We start from the raw sequence: 20,890 nt of genomic DNA, 5'->3' as shown, positions 1-20,890 counted from the left end.
TGTAACACAAAAGATCATATTTATATGCTTAGCAGGTGGGGATTTCCAAGCTTAGGCCAATCCTTGAAAAGGTCAAATGTGCATGTGCCTTGCTTCTCTATGCTTAGCCCTCCCCCTTAACTTCCCTTGGGCACCACCTTTTATCCCTTTTTTATCCCTTATTGCAGCACTATTTACAATAGCCAAGAGTTGGAACCAAACCAAATGTCCATCATCAGATGAGTGGATAAGGAAACTGTGGTACATCTACACAATGGAATACTACTCTGCTATAAAAAAGAATGAAATACTACCATTTGCAACAACTTGGATGGACTTAGAGAAAATTATATTAAGTGAAACAAATCAGGCACAAAAAGAGAAATACCACATGTTCTCACTTATTTGTGGGAGCTAAAAATAAATAAATAAATAAACACAGAAACAAATAAGGGTGGGGAGAAGACACTACAATCACATCAATTCCTTGAACTTGTTGAGACTAGTGAACATATATGATGTAGAGGGGGGAGGAGAGAGAAGGAGGGCAGAAAGAGGAATGGGAAAGGTTCATGAAAATCAACTACAATATATATTGAGAAGTCAAAATTAAAATAAATAAATAAATAAATATTATATAGTTCTTTGTATATCAATGATGCCTTAAAAAGAATGTCAATAACATAATTGATACTCAGTCAAATCTATTTTAACATCTCTTGGACCAAAAAAATTAATAAATAAAAGAAAACAAAAAAAAAAGTAAAAGGAAAATCTAAGTACCTGGGGCCTCCTGACTCTCATATGCTCTGGGTATGACTTGGCTATTTGCCTCAGTAGTGACTCAGCAAAGGAGACATAGGTGATGGTTGGATGGAAGTTGAGAATGGGGAACCACAGAGATGGATACAATCTGTCATCTTTTTAGAAACTACTCTAGGTAAATTAATAATAAATATTGCTTATTATTCATGTTGATTTTATGGTATGCATAGAAAGCTAGTTCTATTTTACACATTTCAGTAGAATATCTATTTAAAAAACATTTTTTTAAATGGGGACAGAAGAATATGAAAATAAACTTCGAAGTATATATTACCTATATTATCTTCAAAAGCCAAGATCTGCGAAGATAGATATAAATAATTGTGTAAGATAGATTCCAAACATGAAACAGCAATGAATTTTGTAAGAGAGACATATATATATAATTACAACTTTGGGGACAAGAGTTGTCTTCTGGAAAATGACGGGCCTTATGGGCTTTCTCTGTATGATCTACATGTAAGGATGAGAAGGACATCAATGTGTATAGGGCCTGGGCCAGGTAGAAAGAAAGAGGTCTCCATTCCATTAGCTGTTCAGTAAGACATGAATGTACAGAATTATAAATAACTCTGTGAAGCTGACTGTTAGGATACCTGCAGAGGAATATCTGTTGATAAGTCTATAAATGCCTAAGAGTTAAATCTGGAAGAGAATGAACATTTATCAAGTATCATGTATCAAACAAGTTATTTACATGAATAAACTCAAATTTTGCCTCACTCCAGCATTATTGCTCTTATTGTGCAGAAGAGTAAATGGAGGTGTAAAGGGTCTAACAGCTGAGGTCAGATTGTTAGTTTGAGTATGAATTCACATAACTGCAAAGTCTGCCAGGTAATTTTAAGGAGTTAAGTACGCAAGAAATAAGTTAATTGTATCTCTCACTTCAGAATGCCTATGCTAGAATATTACAATATAATAAAAACTTGGGTCTCCCTTTCTAGCACCATGAACTTCCTTGAAGCTGTAGGCTGTCATTAAACTCAAACCAAATGCCTTCAAACTATTACTATTTTGTAATATAGTATGTAAATCACAAACATTAAAATTCCCAGCACTGTGTACATAAGAGTTATTTTTTTAACATAGTGCAGGTATTATTCTGGTGAACAAAATGAAAACATATAGCACTATAAACCTTTGCTAATTAATTAATTACACTCCTTATTTATGTAGCCCAAGAGTACCTGAATGGCTCAGAAAATCATAGATATTCTATTTCATAAATTTCTGTTAGGGAGTTTATTCTATACAAACAATTTCAAATAATAAATACTCCCAGTACTTTAGATTTTTGTCGAAATTACCTAATGTTACACAAATGAATAATCCATTTATATCACACTGATTTATAATAAAAGTCCCTTGAGATAGGAGCATTTACAACTATATAGAAAGTTGCAGTATTTTTTTGGCATGCTGTGTACTGTTATGCTAAATAAAGTTTTACTTTAATTTTATCCCAGTGAGATCAATGCATTTTTAGATGAGGAAATTTCACACTAAACTCAAAGATTTATTTAGCTCATTTCTACTTTTTATATTTGTACCTTAGAAGACACTGTAATTTTATAAGACATCTCTGAAAAGTCACAGGGAACATATTTTCACAGGCTGTCAGGTTTTTCTCCAAATTTCTATAGTTTTGAAAAATGTAATTTCAGAAGCCTGTACCTAGTAATCAAAGCATAAAAACAAGATATTAATAATAAATTTGAGAAGGAATTTGCTAAAATAAAAATTCATCTTTAATAAGACAACTAGTAGTTATATTGTTAATGGAGATTTGTATGAACTTAGTATAGTTTATATAATTCTAAGGGTAAGAAATTTTGAATTTCTTTACTTTTCTTATCATCAAAGTCTTTTATAGTTATTATACTATGACAAGTACTTTTATTTATATTTTTGTAGGTTATATAACTGGGAAGAGCTTACATCTCTTCATATCAGTCTCTCAGTATTGGATTCAACAGCAGTTGATTGTGTTTTAGCGGTTGTTTTCGTAAGCATCTTTTAACCTCAAAATTATTTGCTATAAATATTGCATTATATTAAATATATTTGTTATAAATATTGTCTGGTTCTCTCCACATTTATATATTTTCAATTTTATATTATAGTCCTAGGTCTGTATTAGGAATTTAATTTTCAGTACTAGGTAAATATATAAATATATAAGTGCACATACATATATATTTATGAAAGTTTTTAAAATTTTCTTGGAACATTCATTTTCTGAGAAACTTTCACCTTATGATGATTCACTAGCATATCTGACTTTAAGAATTGCAGTGGCTACTGGAATTCATGTGAAGAATGCCTTTAACTGTTTAGATTTACTACTGAATAGCATTTATTCTGCACTCACTGTGATTAAATATTTACACTGTGTTTAAAAATTATAAAATTATTGTCATAATTTTTTAAATGTGTGGTTTAGTACAATGAACTAATCACATAGAAGAAATGACCAATGGATTTATTTACAGATATATATATATATTTATGTATATATATATTTAAATATATATATATTTAAATTGCATCTGATAAGAGAGGTCTGGGGGTGTCTCATTATAAGGAGAACATAAACGTGATATGAGTTCGATGGGGATTGGAAGGTAGGTGGGTTAAACAAGAATGAAAACCTGGAGAACGGGAGAGATAATACACTGAATACTTCTTCATCCTAAAATAAGAAGAATGAGAATACTTAGTAGGGAGTAGAACAGAGTATGGACAATTACAAATTGAAACTTGTTGCTTTGCCTCACATGGATTTATCACCTCTCTTCCTCTGGGTGATGGAGCTGCAAAAGGATTACTCAAAGCCCATCTCTTCCCAGTGGTAAGAGACCTCGAAGGGGTTAATCTCCCAGAACCCTCAAGAGCGAGGCATTCCTTCCTTTGGAAATTAACCATGAATTGGGGTTCTCTCCCCACATTTATTTTCCAGACCAGGAAGTTATAGAAAAAGAACATAGGTGGGGTAATAGTTTAACAACAGAGGCTGGTAACAAGCAAGGTGATATTCCATAATGCAGTTTGCAAAAGGTTAAGTCAATCCACCAACAAAAGCTTGATCTTAGCAAATGCTTTTTACCTACAGCAATTTCCCAGTATCTTTACATATCAATCAGTAACTTGTCTGTCTTTGAGCCAGCAACCCTGCTGTGCTACAATTCTTTATCTTACAACACAGACTTTTAGCCTAGGGAAAAGTTTCCTGTCTTTTGCAAGGTTAACATATTAGATGTATTTTTAAGAAGTTAGGCTAAACCTGAAACGACAGGGAACTAGACTCTGTGAAATATATTTGCTTTATAAATATTGGTATACTCCACAGAAACTGGAAAATATCCCAGAAATAATAAATATTTGAAAAGTTTTTTTTTTTAAAGATGACTGATAAGAGGATCTTAACCCTTGATGTGTTGTTGTCAGCACCATGCTCTCCCAAGTGAGCCAACTGGCCATCCCTATATGGGATCTGAACCCATGGCCTTGGTGTTATCAGCACCACACTCTCCCGAGTGAGCCATGGGCTGGCCCTGAAATGTATTTTTTTGAATCAGGAAAGAGTGATCTGTATTTATAAATGTTTGATATCAGGATTGTCACAGACCAATTGAGATAAAAAGGTGAAAATACTAGGAGCTTCTGTGCAGTAAGGAGAACTGAGTGTCCTGATTCTTGGTAGAAGACTATGTTTCCAAGATACTCAGAGAACATACAAGTGATGTCTTAATGAGGAGTGGAAATCTAGGTACACTCTATGTAGAACCCCAGAGGTACAGTAGCTTTATAGACACCTGATGACCAACAATTACGGCCTAAACTTGAGAGGAAGAATAAATGTCTCACGGAGCAAACATGGTGTGTAGGAGTTAGATGCTAAAAGTTGAGTCGCCCACCTTGACTGAACCAGTCAAGTTTACTTAGCAGCAACTACAAATATACCAGAGTTGTGTCTTCAAGTTTTTCAATGAGTGCTCAGCTTCTTCTGCCATCCCCAGGGAATGTGCTCACATCAAATGATGGAGGTTGCAATACCTAAACCAAAACAATCTAAATCATATTTAACTTGGTTTAGAAATATAAAAAGCAAGATCTTTCCCTGCCTTCATGGAGCAACTGAAACATACCCCAAAATATGAATGTCCAATGACTGAACATGTTTATGATCCCAGAAAAACCAAAACCATAAGTTGTTTTTTGGCAGCTTGGTAAACTTGAAGATCTGTACTTCGTCTCCTTCTTCACAGTTTCATCTAGATATCAACTTTTATGACACCTTCCTATGTCTCTCCCTTTGCTATCTTCTAACCTACCGTACTTCTGCTCATTTAAAAAGACCAAAAATGTAATGCTGTTGCTCCTGCTGCTCGTCCCCATTTTTTTCCTAAGGCCCTATCATCAAATCTTTTCAAATGCTCTTTATAGTCTTTGGCCACAAAACTTCAGAAGTGTTTTTACTTGGTAAAATACATTCATATCCCAATAAGTTAGCCTATACTACTAAGATTTCATTACAAATGACAGTTTAAATTGTTACTTTCCAGAGGTATTTGTACTTAGGGAAAAAAAAATTTAGAATATAATGCCTTAAATTGATAGCTTCTTTAGGACGAAAATAATAGATTCATTGCTTCTCTCAGTACTTGCTTTCAACATCCACATTTTTCTTAAACCAGTGTGTATACTATCTTCTAATTTGATAAGTTATTTTTTAAGAGATAAACTGTACAAAATAGTATTTTGAATATTGTAAAGATAGTGCCAATTTAATGAGAGCTATTTCTAGATTGTATTTACATAACATACTTTCAGAGATGAAAGTTCCACAATAAATATCACAATACATTTATGACAACAAAAAATGTCCTGAAAAAGAGAAAGGAAAAGACCTTCAACACTTTTTTGTTGTTTGAATCTCTCCTAATCTTCTCTATTTTAATTTCCTTAACTTCTACTTTATTTTTTCATATTTATACCATTCTGCTTATATTTTTCTTTCTCAGTGCTTATCTTCTCAGTAAGAATATTTACTATTTATTTTGTATTAACTTTTCCTTTTCATACTTGAAGATTCTATTTTATGTTCAGTTTTTTATTTATGTACTTATACATAATTGATTGTACATATCTGTGGGGTACAGCACTGAATATCAATATCTGTTTGCAATATGTGATGCTCAAATCAGGATAGTTAGTATATTCAACATTACACAGTATAATCATTTTTTTTTGCCCTTTACTAATTTCTCACTACAGCCCCCTTCCCATTTCTTCAGTAAATGGTGCTGGGAAAACTGGACATCCGTATGCAGAAGAAAGAAACTAGACCCATACCTCCCACCATATACCAAAATCAACACAAAATAGATTAAAAACTTAAATATAAGACTTGAAACTATAAAACTTCTAAAAGAAAACATAGGGGAAACACTTCAGGAAGTAGGACCAGGCAAAAACCTTACGAATAAGACCCAAAAGCACAGGCAACAAAAGAAAAAATAAACAAATGGGAATATATCAAACTATTTTATGTTCAATTTTGAAAGATTAAGAAAAGCAATATTTAAAAATTATATATATATAATATAATCTATTACTAAGTGTTATGTTAAGGCCATATTGAAATTTACCCTTTAACTGAGTTAGGAATAGAGCATGATATTCCTTTTCGGTAGGATAAGTCTATTATGAAATCCATAGAGTTATATAATACTGTCAAATAACATTTAATTAATTAGATGAAATTAATTAAATGTCACTGAAATTGAAACAGTGGCATATTTCTGAAATCAAAAATAAGTTTGAAATATGAAGCATTCAAACAGGCTCTGCCATAAATTATACTGATTTCACTGCCATATGAAATGAATGAATTTGCCATTTTAATTAACTGATGAAAATTTTCATTAACTGTGTTTTCAGTTGAGCCATTGGGCCAATATTTTAAACTGCACAGGTAGCTAACAAAATACCTGGAACTGGGTAATTTATAAAGAAAAATAGATTTATTGCTTACTATTTTGTAGGCTGGGAAGTCCGAAGTCCAGGGAACACATCTGATGAGGGTCATGGTGGTGGCAACAGTGACCCAGGGGTCTCACATGGCAGAAAATGGCAGAACAGAGAGAGACTAACCTCACACATGCTCTTCATTTAAAGCCTCAAAACCATGCCCCTGACAACCATTATTAATCCATTCACAATGGCATGGTCCTAGAATTGAATCACCTCTTCAAGGCTCACCTTTCAATTACCATAACAGGATTTCCCATCTCAACAGTTACAGTATGGATTAAGCCTCAGTGAGGTAGAGGGGACATCGAGTCTACAGCCCATGTATGCTGTATTCATTATTCTTTGAGGATTTGCTACTTCAAATTCCATTGAGCATTGAAAAACAAAGGTAGGCACTTCTTTCTTGTGATTTTATAATTCAGTCACAGCCTCTTGAGATCCAGTTTGTCACCACAGGCTGGCTCTGGTTTTGATACATTCAGAATCATTGAATATGGCTTTAGATTTCAGAGACAAATGGTAAGTTCATCTATTAGAAAAAATGATAGATTTTATTAACAAACCAACATATATGAGTGGAAGTCCTTTTAATAAGGACAATATTGCACATTTTGGTTGAAGTTGTAAAGCAACTCAGTGAAATTATTGCAAACCAAAGACTAGGGAGGAAGGAAGGAAAGAAGGAAGGAACGAAGGAAGGAAGGAAGTTTGTTCCTAGAAGAGCCTAATTCTGAAAATCAAGATTGTTCAGGTAGTAATAAATCAAGTGAGAACTGAAATAATTTGTTTAGTTAGTCTTATCATCAGAAAAAAAAGTAGAATAATAAAAGTAGAGTATAATAAAGAAGCATTTGTTTTAATTCATAGACCTGTCAGTGATTAAAATGAAAAAGAAATATCTAAAATCAGGATGTATATTAATGAAAGAGAAAATGGGTACTCTCAAGTGCTTGATCTTGAAAATGGAATTCAAAAACAGAAAAAAAAAATCAATATACAAAAAAGGGTGTCTGATTACTTCCCCACAGTATTGCCAATGACCCATAGACTCTTGGGACACCACAGGTGCTCAATAAATATTAGCTGAATGAATAAACAAACAAACAAACAAACAAAAAACAGGATGAGAATCAAGATCTTAAGAGGATGTTAGAATGACTCCTCCAAAGGAGACAGCGAAACAGGAAACAATAAGTTTTAGGAAGATAATCCAGAATAATGTCAAATTTGGACAGACTTGCAAGGGGAATACTTTCTAAAAAATATTAATGTAAAATAAATAATAACTAGGTAAATTTACAAATTAGGCAGATATTTTAGATGAAGTATTATGCTATATATATATCATACATATATATGTATGACATATATATGTAAGACTCTAAGAGGAAATAAAACAAAGATGAGTGGATTAGTTTTATATTAGCTCATAACACATTACCATTATCTTAATGGTATAAAAGGACATGAATGTGTTCTATGACAGTTTCAGGGGTAAGGAGTCAGAGCCCAATGTATTTGGGTCATGTTTTTAGGTCTCTTAAGGTAATAATCAAGGTGTCAGCCTGATTTGATTTGAAGTATAAAATTTAGATAAATATATTAGAAAAACAATTTAACTGAGCTAGAAAGTAGATATTAAAATGCAAAAAGGATTTCAATTTTAGCTGGTGATTCTAGTCCTATATGTAGTGTAACTAAATGTTTGGTTAGCCAAGGTCAATAATGGTTTATGACTACTGTCCTTGTCACTCAAAAAACTTCTCTGGTTTAGACAATATATTATATGTCACTCTGTGAAGAGAAGAAAATGAACCAACTTAAGGAGTAGAATAAACTGTTAGAAACTCAGTTACATCTTTTTGAAAGGAATAGGGAAATTAGAGATGGAAACGAAATACTTGAGGCATATTCTACTACTGCAGAGAATATATGGCACAAAAAAATGCTATTCAAGTCCTAGAAAAATTGTGTCCCAGGCGGTGTTAGGATGATACCGCATAAGTAGACTCACAAACAAATTCAGTACAGTTGCAGGATACAATCAATACACAAAAATTGGTAGCATTCTTGCACACAAACAGTGAACAAGCAGAAAAAGAAATCAAGAAAGCAAGCCATTTACAATAGCTGCCAAAAGAATAAAATATCTAAGGATAAATTTAAGGAGAAATGTGAAAGATCTCTGCAATGAGAACTACAAAACACTGCTGAAAGAAATTAGAAAGGATACCAAAAGATGGAAAGACATTCCATGTTCATAGATTGGAAGAATTAAGGCTGTGAAAATGTCCATACTATCCAAAGTGATCTACAAATTCAATGCAATCCACTTAAAAATGCCAATGACAACAGAAAGAGAAATACCACATGTTCTCACTTATTGGAGGGAGCTAAACATTAATATATAAATTCACACACACACACACACACACACACACACACAAATCGGGGGGGGGAGGAAAGAAGATATAACAACCACAATTATTTGAAGTTGATACAACAAGCAAACAGAAAGGACACTGTTGGGGGGAAGGGGGGGAGGGAGAAGGGAGGGAGGTTTTGGTGATGGGGAGCATTAATCAGCTACAATGTATATGGACAAAATAAAAAAAAAAATGAAAAAAAAAAAAAATGCCAATGACATACTTCACAGAAATAGAAAAAGAAATGCTAACATTTGCATGGAACAATAAAAGACCCTAAATAGCCAAAGCAATCCTAAGTAATAAATAAATAAATAAATAAATAAATAAATAAATAAATAAATAAAACCAGAGGCATTAGACCATCTGACTTCAGACTATAGTACAAAACTATAGTAGCCAAAACAGGACAGTACTGGCATAAAAATAGACACATGGGGGAATGGAACATAATAGAGAACCCAGAAATCAACCCATGTGCTTACATCTAACTTATCTTCCAGAAAAGCACCAAGAACATACACTGGAAAAAGGAAAGCCTCTGAGTTTCAAGATGGCGGCGGCTGCGGCGGCTGGAGCGGAGTAGCTGAGGTGGAAAAGGTGGCCACTGGGCCTCAGGCAGCCGGGAAACTTGTGGACCTTCCTCTGGCCATCTCTTAAGGGAGGACTGCTGCTGCTGGCCGGTCGTGGGGGCTCAACGCCACTTTGCCCCCGGCAGGAGAGGCTGCCTCATTTACAGGCAACAGCTTTGAAGTGTGGAGCAGGAAAAGAACTGATTCTTAGCTGCAAAAGCGAGTCTTGAAACAGGGAACACGGCGCCAGGGCTGCTGTGGATGCAGCCAGGATCCTGGAGGCTGGGGCCGCACTGAAGGCGGCCAGCTGCCCTATTCAGGATTCGAGGTTTCAGGCCGGCATTAAAGAAGATTCCTGGGAGCGCCCGAGCGGCGCCGCGACTGAACAGCCCGAGGCGGCAGCGCCAAAAACACGGAAGACAACAAACCAGAGACAGAGCGAGCGCCCGACCTGGCACAGCACTGTGAGTGATCCCTGGCACAGCTCTGTTCGGGGGGTGGATGCCCATGCGGCTCCTGCCTGCACCACCAGGCCACTCTCTGCCCCGGTGCTGCCTCCATTTTCCCAGGTGCGGGCAGCTCCGCCCTGCTCGGCCATCACTGAGCCCATTTGCTTGGCCTGGCGCGGGGATTTCCGGACCCTGCGGGCCGGCCTCCTCTCCCACTCCCTCCGCGGTTCTCTGGTGGGGCTGGGGGTGTGGGGCGTCCCGACCAGTGTTGGGAGGGCTAGGAAGTACGGGCGGGCCGACTGTCACTCCACCACACCCTGGACTCCGCCCCGGTAAACTTCCTGTTACTGGGAGGCAGATACCATCTCTGCGACCACCAGTTTGGAAAAAAGCCTAACGAATTTCTGGTTGGGAATAGTGTGGTAGGAGAGTTCCCAGGTCCGCTTGAACCTGCCGGAGAGCAGGCTGCAGGCGGGCACTAGACTCAGTTTATACCGGGGGGATAAAAAGGTGAACAAGACCCGAGAAAGATCTACACAGTGCTACAAAGGCACCCAGAGAGACCGGTCGTCTGTGCCTAGCAGAAACCTGGTAGACTTCCTGGGCGAGGCGGTGCTGAGCAGGGTCTTGAAGACCCAGCTGATAGACGAGGGGTGCAGAAGACACACCCCAGCCCAGCACAGTGTGCACAGAGGGGGGAGACGTGCGGCCAGGGAGGCAGAGACTCGAAAGAAACCACACACTCGGTGGGGTCGCCACTGCACGATCTAACAGCCTGGGCCAGAGCACACGGAACGGGGAGAAGTCCTGTACAGAAAGTGAAAGCTCAACAGAGATCACACACCCTGTGGTACGTGATCCACCAGCCCAGCAGAGTCCAAGCTGACCAGAAAGGTGGATCCCCGGAGAGGCCCAAGACCCGAGGCAACCACACACACAAGACACTAGAGGCCAACTGAGCAGTCACAGCGGGAGCCATACCAAATTGGCAACCACAGCAACATCCTAGTTAGTCATTAGTCTCAAACCGGTGGACTGTGAAACCCCCTGCCACAATGAATAAACACCAAAAAAAAGACACCAGAAATACAAAAAATCAAGAAAGTACACCACCAAAAGTTAATAAATCTCATACTCTAGATCCTATAGAACAAGAAGCCCTTGAAATAACTGACAAGGAATTTCGAGTGATAATTCTAAGGAAACTGAATGAGATACAAGAAAACTCAGCTAGACATCATGATGAAATGAGGAAAAGTATACAGGATCAGAAAGAGGAAATATACAAGGAAATCAATGTCCTGAAAAAAAATGTAGCAGAACTTGCTGAACTGAAGAAGTTATTCAGCGAAATAAAAAACACAACGGAGAGTTTAACCAGCAGGCTTGTCGAAGTTGAAGAGAGAACCTCTGAACTTGAAGATGGGCTGTTTGAAATAACACAAGCAGACAAAAAAAAAGAAAAAAGAATCAAGGACATTGAAGAAAATCTGAGAGAGATATCAGACAACCTCAAGCGCTCAAATATCCGAGTCATGGGTATTCCAGAAGGGGAGGAAAATGGAGATTCCATTGAAAACATATTCAACAAAATAGTGGCAGAAAACTTCCCAGGTATAGGAAAAATCACAGATCTTCAGATCCAGGAAGCTCAACGATCTCCAAACGTATTCAACCCAAAAAGGCCTTCTCCAAGACATGTCATAGTCAAATTGGCAAAACTCAGAGACAAAGAGAGAATCTTAAAAGCTGCAAGAGAGAAGCGTCAAATCACCTATAAGGGAGCCCCAATCAGGTTAACATCAGACTTTTCATCACAAACCCTAAAAGCTAGAAAGGAATGGGATGATATTTTCAAAATACTAAAAGACAAAGATTGCCAGCCAAGAATACTCTACCCTGCAAGGCTATCCTTCCGAAATGAGGGGCAAATAGTATATTTCTCAGACAAACAAAAACTGCGGGAGTTCACTACCACAAGACCACCCTTACAAGAAATCCTCAAGGGAGTACTGGGTTTGATTCCTGAAAAATAACTACCACTGCCATAAAAACCTAAGAAAAATCTAAACCCGCTAGTACAATAAAAATGGCATTCATGAAGAGAAAACAAGCTAACAAAAACACTATCTACAACCTAAGGAACCAACAAACAAAGAAACCAAACAGTAAATCAGAAAGCAAGGAACAAAAGACACCTAAGACAACCAAACAACCAATAAAATGCTAGGAATAAATCAACACCTTTCAATAACAACTCTTAATGTTAAAGGCTTAAATTCCCCAATTAAAAGACACAGACTGGCTGACTGGATCAAAAAGGAGGACCCAACTATATGCTGCCTACAAGAGACCCACCTCACCCATAAAGATTCACACAGACTAAGAGTGAAAGGATGGAAAAAGATTTACCATGCAAACAGAAAAGAAAAACGAGCTGGAGTGGCTATTCTTATATCTGACAAAATAGACTTTAAACTAAAAACCATAAAAAGAGACAATGAGGGACACTACTTAATGATAAAAGGACTGATCCATCAAGAAGACATAACAATCATAAATATGTACGCACCCAATGTTGGAGCAGCCAGATTTATAAAACAAACTCTATTAGACCTAAAGAAGGAAATAGACACTAATACCATAATAGCAGGGGACCTGAACACTCCACTGTCAATATTAGACAGATCATCTAGGCAAAGAATCAGTAGAGAAACACAAGATCTAAACAAGACTCTAGACCAATTGGAATTGGCAGATATCTACAGAACATTCCACCCAACAACCTCAGAATATTCATTCTTCTCATCAGCACATGGATCATTCTCCAGGATAGATCACATATTAGGTCACAAATCAAGTCTCAATAAATTCAAAAAAATTGGAATTATCCCATGTATCTTCTCAGACCACAATGGATTAAAACTAGAAATTAATAACAAACAAAACTCTGGAAACTATACAAACACATGGAAATTAAACAGCATTCTACTTAATGACATATGGGTCCAAGAAGAAATCAAGCAGGAAATCAAAAAGTTTATTGAAACTAATGAAAACAATGATACATCATACCAAAACCTGTGGGATACTGCAAAAGCAGTATTAAGGGGGAAATTTATTGCATTAAATGCTCACTTCAGAAGAATGGAAAGATGGCAAGTGAACAACTTAACACTTCACCTTAAAGAACTAGAAAAACAAGAACAATCCAATCCTAAAGTTAGCAGACGGAAAGAAATCATTAAGATCAGAGCAGAACTGAATGAAATTGAAAACCAAAAAACAATTCAAAAGATCAACGAATCAAAAAGTTGGTTTTTTGAAAAGATAAATAAAATTGACAAACCATTAGAATGGCTAACAAAAAAAAGAAGAGAGAAGACTCAAATAACAAAAATTAGAAATGAAAAAGGCGATATTACAACTGATTCATCTGAAATACAAGGAATCATTCGAGACTACTACAAACAACTATACGCCAACAAATTTGAAAATCTGGAGGAAATGGATAAATTTCTGGACACACACAAGCTCCCAAAACTGAACCGTGAAGACCTAGAAAATTTGAACAAACCAATAACAATAAAGGAGATTGAAGCCGTTATCAGAAGGCTCCCAACAAAGAAAAGCCCAGGACCAGATGGATTCACAGCAGAATTTTACCAAACATTCAAAGAGGAATTGACACCGATTCTTTACAAACTATTCCAAAAGATTGAAACGGACGCAAATCTCCCAAACTCATTCTATGAAGCAAACATCATCCTGATACCAAAACCAGGTAAAGATATAACCAAAAAAGAAAACTACAGGCCGATATCCTTGATGAATATAGATGCAAAAATCCTCACTAAAATACTAGCAAACAGAATACAGCAACACATATGAAAAATTATTCATCACGATCAAGTGGGATCCATCCCAGGGATGCAAGGTTGGTTCAACATACGCAAATCAATAAATGTGATACACCATATTAATAAACTCAAACACAAGGACCATATGATCATCTCTATAGATGCTGAAAAAGCATTTGATAAAGTTCAGCACTCATTCATGACAAAGACCCTCTATAAGTTAGGTATAGAGGGAAAGTATCTCAACATAATTAAAGCCATATATGACAAACCCACTGCCAATATCATCCTGAATGGGGAAAAGCTGAAAGCTTTTCCTTTAAGAACAGGCACTAGACAAGGATGCCCACTCTCACCACTCCTATTCAACATAGTGTTGGAAGTACTAGCTAGAGCAATCATAGAAGAGAAGGAAATAAAGGGCATCCAGATTGGAAAAGATGAAGTCAAACTGTCCCTGTTTGCAGATGACATGATCCTATATATCGAACAGCCTAAAACCTCTACAAAAAAACTCTTGGAATTGATAAATGATTTCAGCACAGTAGCAGGATACAAAATCAACACACAAAAATCACTAGCATTTCTTTTCTCCAATAGTGAACATGCCGAATGAGAAATCAAGAAAGCCTGCCCATTTACAATAGCCACCAAAAAAATAAAATACTTAGGAATTGAGTTAACCAAGGATGTGAAAAATCTCTATAATGAGAACTACAAACCACTGCTGAGAGAAATTAGAGAGGATACAAGAAGATGGAAAGATATTCCATGCTCTTGGATTGGAAGAATCAACATAGTGAAAATGTCCATACTACCCAAAGTGATATACAAATTCAATGCAATCCCCATCAAAATTCCAAAGACATTTTTCTCAGAAATGGAAAAAACTATTCAGACATTTATATGGAACAATAAAAGACCACGAATAGCCAAAGCAATGCTAAGCAAAAAAAATAAAGCTGGAGGCATAACACTACCTGACTTTAAGCTATACTACAAAGCTATAATAACCAAAACAGTATGGTACTGGCATAAAAACAGACACACTGACCAATGGAATAGAATAGAGAATCCAGAAATCAACCCACACACTTACTGCCATCTGATCTTTGACAAAGGCACCAAGCCTATTCACTGGGGAAGGGACTGCCTCTTCAGCAAGTGGTGCTGGGATAACTGGATATCGATATGCAGGAGAATGAAACTAGATCCATACCTCTCACCGTATACTAAAATCAACTCAAAATGGATTAAGGATTTAAATATACACCCTGAGACAATAAAACTTCTTAAAGAAAACATAGGAGAAACACTTCAGGAAATAGGACTGGGCACAGACTTCATGAATACGACCCCAAAAGCACGGGCAACCAAAGGAAAAATAAACAAATGGGATTATATCAAACTAAAAAGCTTCTGCACAGCAAAAGAAACAATTAAAAGAGTTAAAAGACAGCCAAAAGAGTGGGAGAATTTGCAAAATATACATCTGACAAAGGATTAATATCCAGAATATATAAGGAACTCAAACAACTTTACAAGAAGAAAACAAGCAACCCAATTAAAAAATGGGCAAAAGAGCTAAGTAGGCTTTTCTCTAAGGAAGATATACAAATGGCCAACAGACATATGAAAAAATGCTCAACATCACTCAGCATCCGGGAAATGCAAATCAAAACCACATTGAGATACCATCTAACCCCAGTTAGGATGGCTAAAATCCAAAAGACTATGAACGATAAATGCTGGCGAGGCTGCGGAGAAAAAGGAACTCTCATACATTGTTGGTGGGACTGCAAAATGGTGCAGCCTCTATGGAAAATGGTATGGAGGTTCCTCAAACAACTGCAGATAGATCTACCATACGACCCAGCTATCCCACTGTTGGGAATATACCCAGAGGAATGGAAATCTTCAAGTCGAAGGTATACCTGTTCCCCAATGTTCATCGCAGCACTCTTTACAATAGCCAAGAGTTGGAACCAGCCCAAATGTCCATCATCAGATGAGTGGATATGGAAAATGTGGTACATCTACACAATGGAATACTACTCAGCTATAAAAACGAATGAAATACTGCCATTTGCAACAACATGGATGGACCTTGAGAGAATTATATTAAGTGAAACAAGTCAGGCACAGAAAGAGAAATACCACATGTTCTCACTTATTGGAGGGAGCTAAAAATTAATATATAAATTCACACACACACATACACACACACACACACAAACCGGGGTGGGGGGAAGAAGATATAACAACCACAATTATTTGAAGTTGATACAACAAGCAAACAGAAAGGACATTGTTTTGGGGGAGGGGGAGAGGGAGAAGGGAGGGAGGTTTTGGTGATGGGGAGCAATAATCAGCTACAATGTATATCGACAAAATAAAATTTAAAAAAATAGAAATAAAAAAATAAAGTGGAAAAAAAAAAAAAAGGGAAAGCCTCTGCAATAAATAGTGCTGGGAAAACTGGATATTCATGTGTAGAAGAATGAAACTAGACCCATACATCTCACCATGTAAGAAAATCAACTCGAAATGGATTAAAGACTTAAGTATAAGACCTGAAACTATAAAACTCTTAGAAGAAAACATAGGGGAAACACTTCAGGATGTAGGGCTGGGAAAAGACTTTATGAATAATATCCCAGAAGCATAAGAAACAAAGGGAAAAATATATACAAATGGGATTATATCAAACCAAAAAGCTTCTGCACAGCAAAGGAAACAATCAACAGTGAAAAGACAAAGTACAGAATGTGAGAAAATATTTGCAAACTATTCCTTTGATAATGGATTAACATCCAGAATATACAAGGAACTCAAACAACTTAACAGTAAAAAATAAAAACCTCAAAAAACAAATAATACAATTAAAAATGGGTAAAAGAGCTGAAGAGACATTTCTCAAAGGAAGACATACAAATGGCCAACAGGTACACGAAAAAAATACTAAACATCATTAATCATCAGAGAAATGCAAATCAAAACCACATTCAAATATCATCTCACCCCAGTTAAACTGCTCATTATCAAAAAGACAGAATAACAAATGCTTGTGAGGATGCAGAGAAAGGGGAACGCTACTACGCTTTGGTGGGACTGTAATTTACTACAGCCATTATGGAAAACAGTATGGATGTTTCTCAGGCAACTATAGGTAGAACTAACATATGATCCAGCAATTACATTACTGGTGATAAAGGCAAAGGAATGGAAATCATCATGTTGAAGGGATACCTGCACTCCAATGTTCATTGTAGCTTTATTTACAACAGCCAAGGTATGCAACCAACTTAAATGTCCATTGTCAGATGTTTGGATAAGGAGAATATGGTATATATACATAATGAAATACTACTCAGCCATAAAGAGAATGAAATTCTGCCATTTTCAGCAACATGGATGAGCTTAGAGAAAGAGCAGTACTGCATGTCCTCACTTATAAGTGGGAGGAAATAAAAAACAAAAGAAAGAGAGGAAGAAGGAAAGAACCACAATAATTCATTGAACCTTCAGAAGGAGAGAATAGGTCTGTGGTCAGGTGGGAAAGGGAGAGGAAGAGGGGGATTAAAAAGAAGTTGGGTAATGGACACAGGAATGATTATGATTTGCAATGATGAACATGCTAATAATACTGATTTGATCATGCCACATTGTACACAAATACAGATAGTAAGCTCTATACCCCATAAATATGTACAATCATGTTTCAATTGTGTCAAGTATAAAAGAAAAAAAGAAAAAGAAATTTTACCCATTATTGAAATGAACCAAATGAAATAATATTCTGTTTACATGGTTCTTATGCCTCCTGACTAAATTTTTAAAATTAAAGAAAAGTGCCTACTATTAACAGAACAAGCATTAATAAGCTTCAGGTAAGTAGGCAGCTAGATTGTTTTTCTGCGTGATATTCAAAGTTGACATAGTTACCTGCTTGTTTCCTACATCCTCTGATATAGATCTGTTTTATTCGATTTTACTTTAATAACCAACAAATTATAAAATGCATAAGCATATTTTCATAATAAATGAGTACCTACATTATAGATCGGGGAGAATATCTTGTTTCATGCTTCCAGAAGCATTTTGGAATTTTGTGTTTTATTCTTATCAATTTATAGTTAATATGATGCAGTTCAATTAAACCATTAGATAAGTTAAAATTATAACTGAGTAAAAAATACTTCATTACATTTAGAAGCCCCAGAGACATAGATATACATTTCAAAACAACGAGGATCTCTGTTGTCAGAGGTATGTCTTTATATTTTATGCAACCTTCGTCAAACAGGTAACTTTTTGCCAATGTTCCAATTAGGGTATGTCTACAAACACCAGACATCAATGGGACAGTACATACAACTTTCTTTTTTAAGCACAATTGCATAAAATTGTTTGAAACTGAGAGATGGTATAGACAACGTTCTCAATTCTGAATAAGTTGCAGAAATACATTTTTTTCTTTTTCTTTGTTTTAAAAGTTGCTGAAATTTTACAATTAAAATTATAGAAATATGACGGCAACCTAGTAATTAAACAAAACACAACAGAATATGTTGAAGTGACATTTTGTTTATGATTTCTGGCATTTATGCAAGAGCATTTTTAACTATCAAAGGATAGAGTTTTCAAAGAAAATACACAACTAAAACACCACCAGAGACTGGTGGCACTACCAGTATATTATTTAAATTTCCTTATTTCCTCTATAAAGTGTATGGAATATATTAAACACAACTTGGGGGATTATTTATTCAAAATGAGATGTTTTAACAAGAAATGAAGAAAAAGGATACATTTGGTAATTAGAAAAAGATAAGTAGAGAAAATAAAAGAGGTAAGAGGTGAAAGAGACACACATGCGTCAAAGGGACTAAGTACCCGTGTAATGAATTAAGTTTAAAGCAGAAAAGACAAATGCTGGAACCCCAATGAGTGGTAAGGGAGAGGCAATGAGAAGGACTAGTCTCTAGACACTAGAATGTTCTCTAGGAGCAGGAGAACTAGTTATAATCTAGGTGGGGTACCAGCAAGGGTGTTGGTATGTGGAAGTTCCTGGGGCTAAAAATATTTTTAAAAGTAGAGATGATTCAAAGTCATCTCACTGTGTACGTGTGGAATACTTATTCATTTCTGTACTTATAATTCTATGAGGGTGTGTAACTGGGTAACTTATCGATATTGCGGCACAAACTGTTCCTGAAGTATCATCTTCCAAATCTAATTCATAATAAAGAATCATAGCTCCCACACTATAAAAATAATTATTTCTAGCTAGATTTATTTTAGAAAACAGCACTTGGAGTGGCAAAATGCCCAGGGCTAAAACTGCAATTTTATAACTCTGATACTAATTAATACTGTAATACCAAATTAACTAAAGCTAAAATCATTTCTTAGAAAGCAATATGTTATACTCAGAAATTTATTGCAACTAATATCACTTTATAATGACTTTGAATTTGTAATTAGCCAGAGGATTTTTCATTATAATAAATGCATTTGCCTTCTAATGAAATGAGGTTTGGACCCTTGCTGAGAATGACCGTTATTCCTTATACCATTGGGTTCTTTGAAGCCAAGGCCTGCTACAAGACTAATTCTTTATTTTGCTAAGCATGAATTTTAATTTGGATTATTCATCTTCTTTATGAACTCAGTGTATGACTTTATATACTCTGTATATTCTTACACTGATATTGGCTGAAATATCAGATATATTCCAAAAATTCTTGTTTCTTTATTCACACCTCTACTTAGACTGTTTATTTTCCCTATTTAATTTTTAGATACTCATATTTCATGCTGTTTACCCTTTTATAGGGTTGAATATGTATTGAATTTTAGGTAAACCTCAGATTGGGATATTGAATAAGTTGACATGCATTATACACAAGGAAAACAAAATACTGTACTGAAAAAACACAATGGGGTATATATTCATATTTGGTGGAGCTGCATAAAAAGTGATTTCAAAATTGTAAAACTGAATTATATATATATTTGCTATTATGATGTTGTGTAATACATAGTATGCTTTAGCTGTTTTTTGTTGTTGAGAAAAAAAGTTGATTTGCACCTTTATGCAGATAACATGAATTGGCTTGCTCAACACTTATTCTAATTTCTGTTTGAATTGTCTTCCTCAATCACACGTGTAAAAAAACTAAAATCTTTGTTTTCTCATTTCTTAAATAAACTAGTATCCAAGATGTGATTTAGGTTTAGCTAATCACATGTAGTGATGCAAGATTGGAAATCAAAATCTGAGTAAGTGGAAAAAGACATACATTCAAATGTGCAAGTTAGATACAAACGTCAGCAAAATCCAAATTACTTGAATAAATCCTTATTTACATACATAGCTATAGTACCTTAGATCAAATAAATTTTTCAGAAACATTGGTTGAAAAAATATATAAAATTAAAGAAAATTAATTTATATTTGAAGGAATTCTTATGCCAAGTTTATTAATTCAGAAGAGCAAATATTGTACTAACAATTAGCATGCAGAAACAAAAAAGAAACTTATTCAGAAATTTTCTTGATTATGTTACAAAGAGAAAACATAAAAACACATATCACAAATATTTTCAATTTTATCTTTAATGTCTGGAATGGAGCCACCTTCATAGCAAATTTGTGTCCCAAACTCGAGATCTAGGTGAATCTCTTTATGGTTGATACTGAATCTAACAGAAATAAAGGCTATGTTCAAAATGCC

This window comes from Cynocephalus volans, chromosome 1, assembly GCF_027409185.1.
Source record: "Cynocephalus volans isolate mCynVol1 chromosome 1, mCynVol1.pri, whole genome shotgun sequence".
Lineage (NCBI taxonomy): Eukaryota > Metazoa > Chordata > Mammalia > Dermoptera > Cynocephalidae > Cynocephalus > Cynocephalus volans.
The sequence above is the reverse complement of the archived record's forward strand: the minus strand, read 5'-3'. Positions refer to the sequence as shown.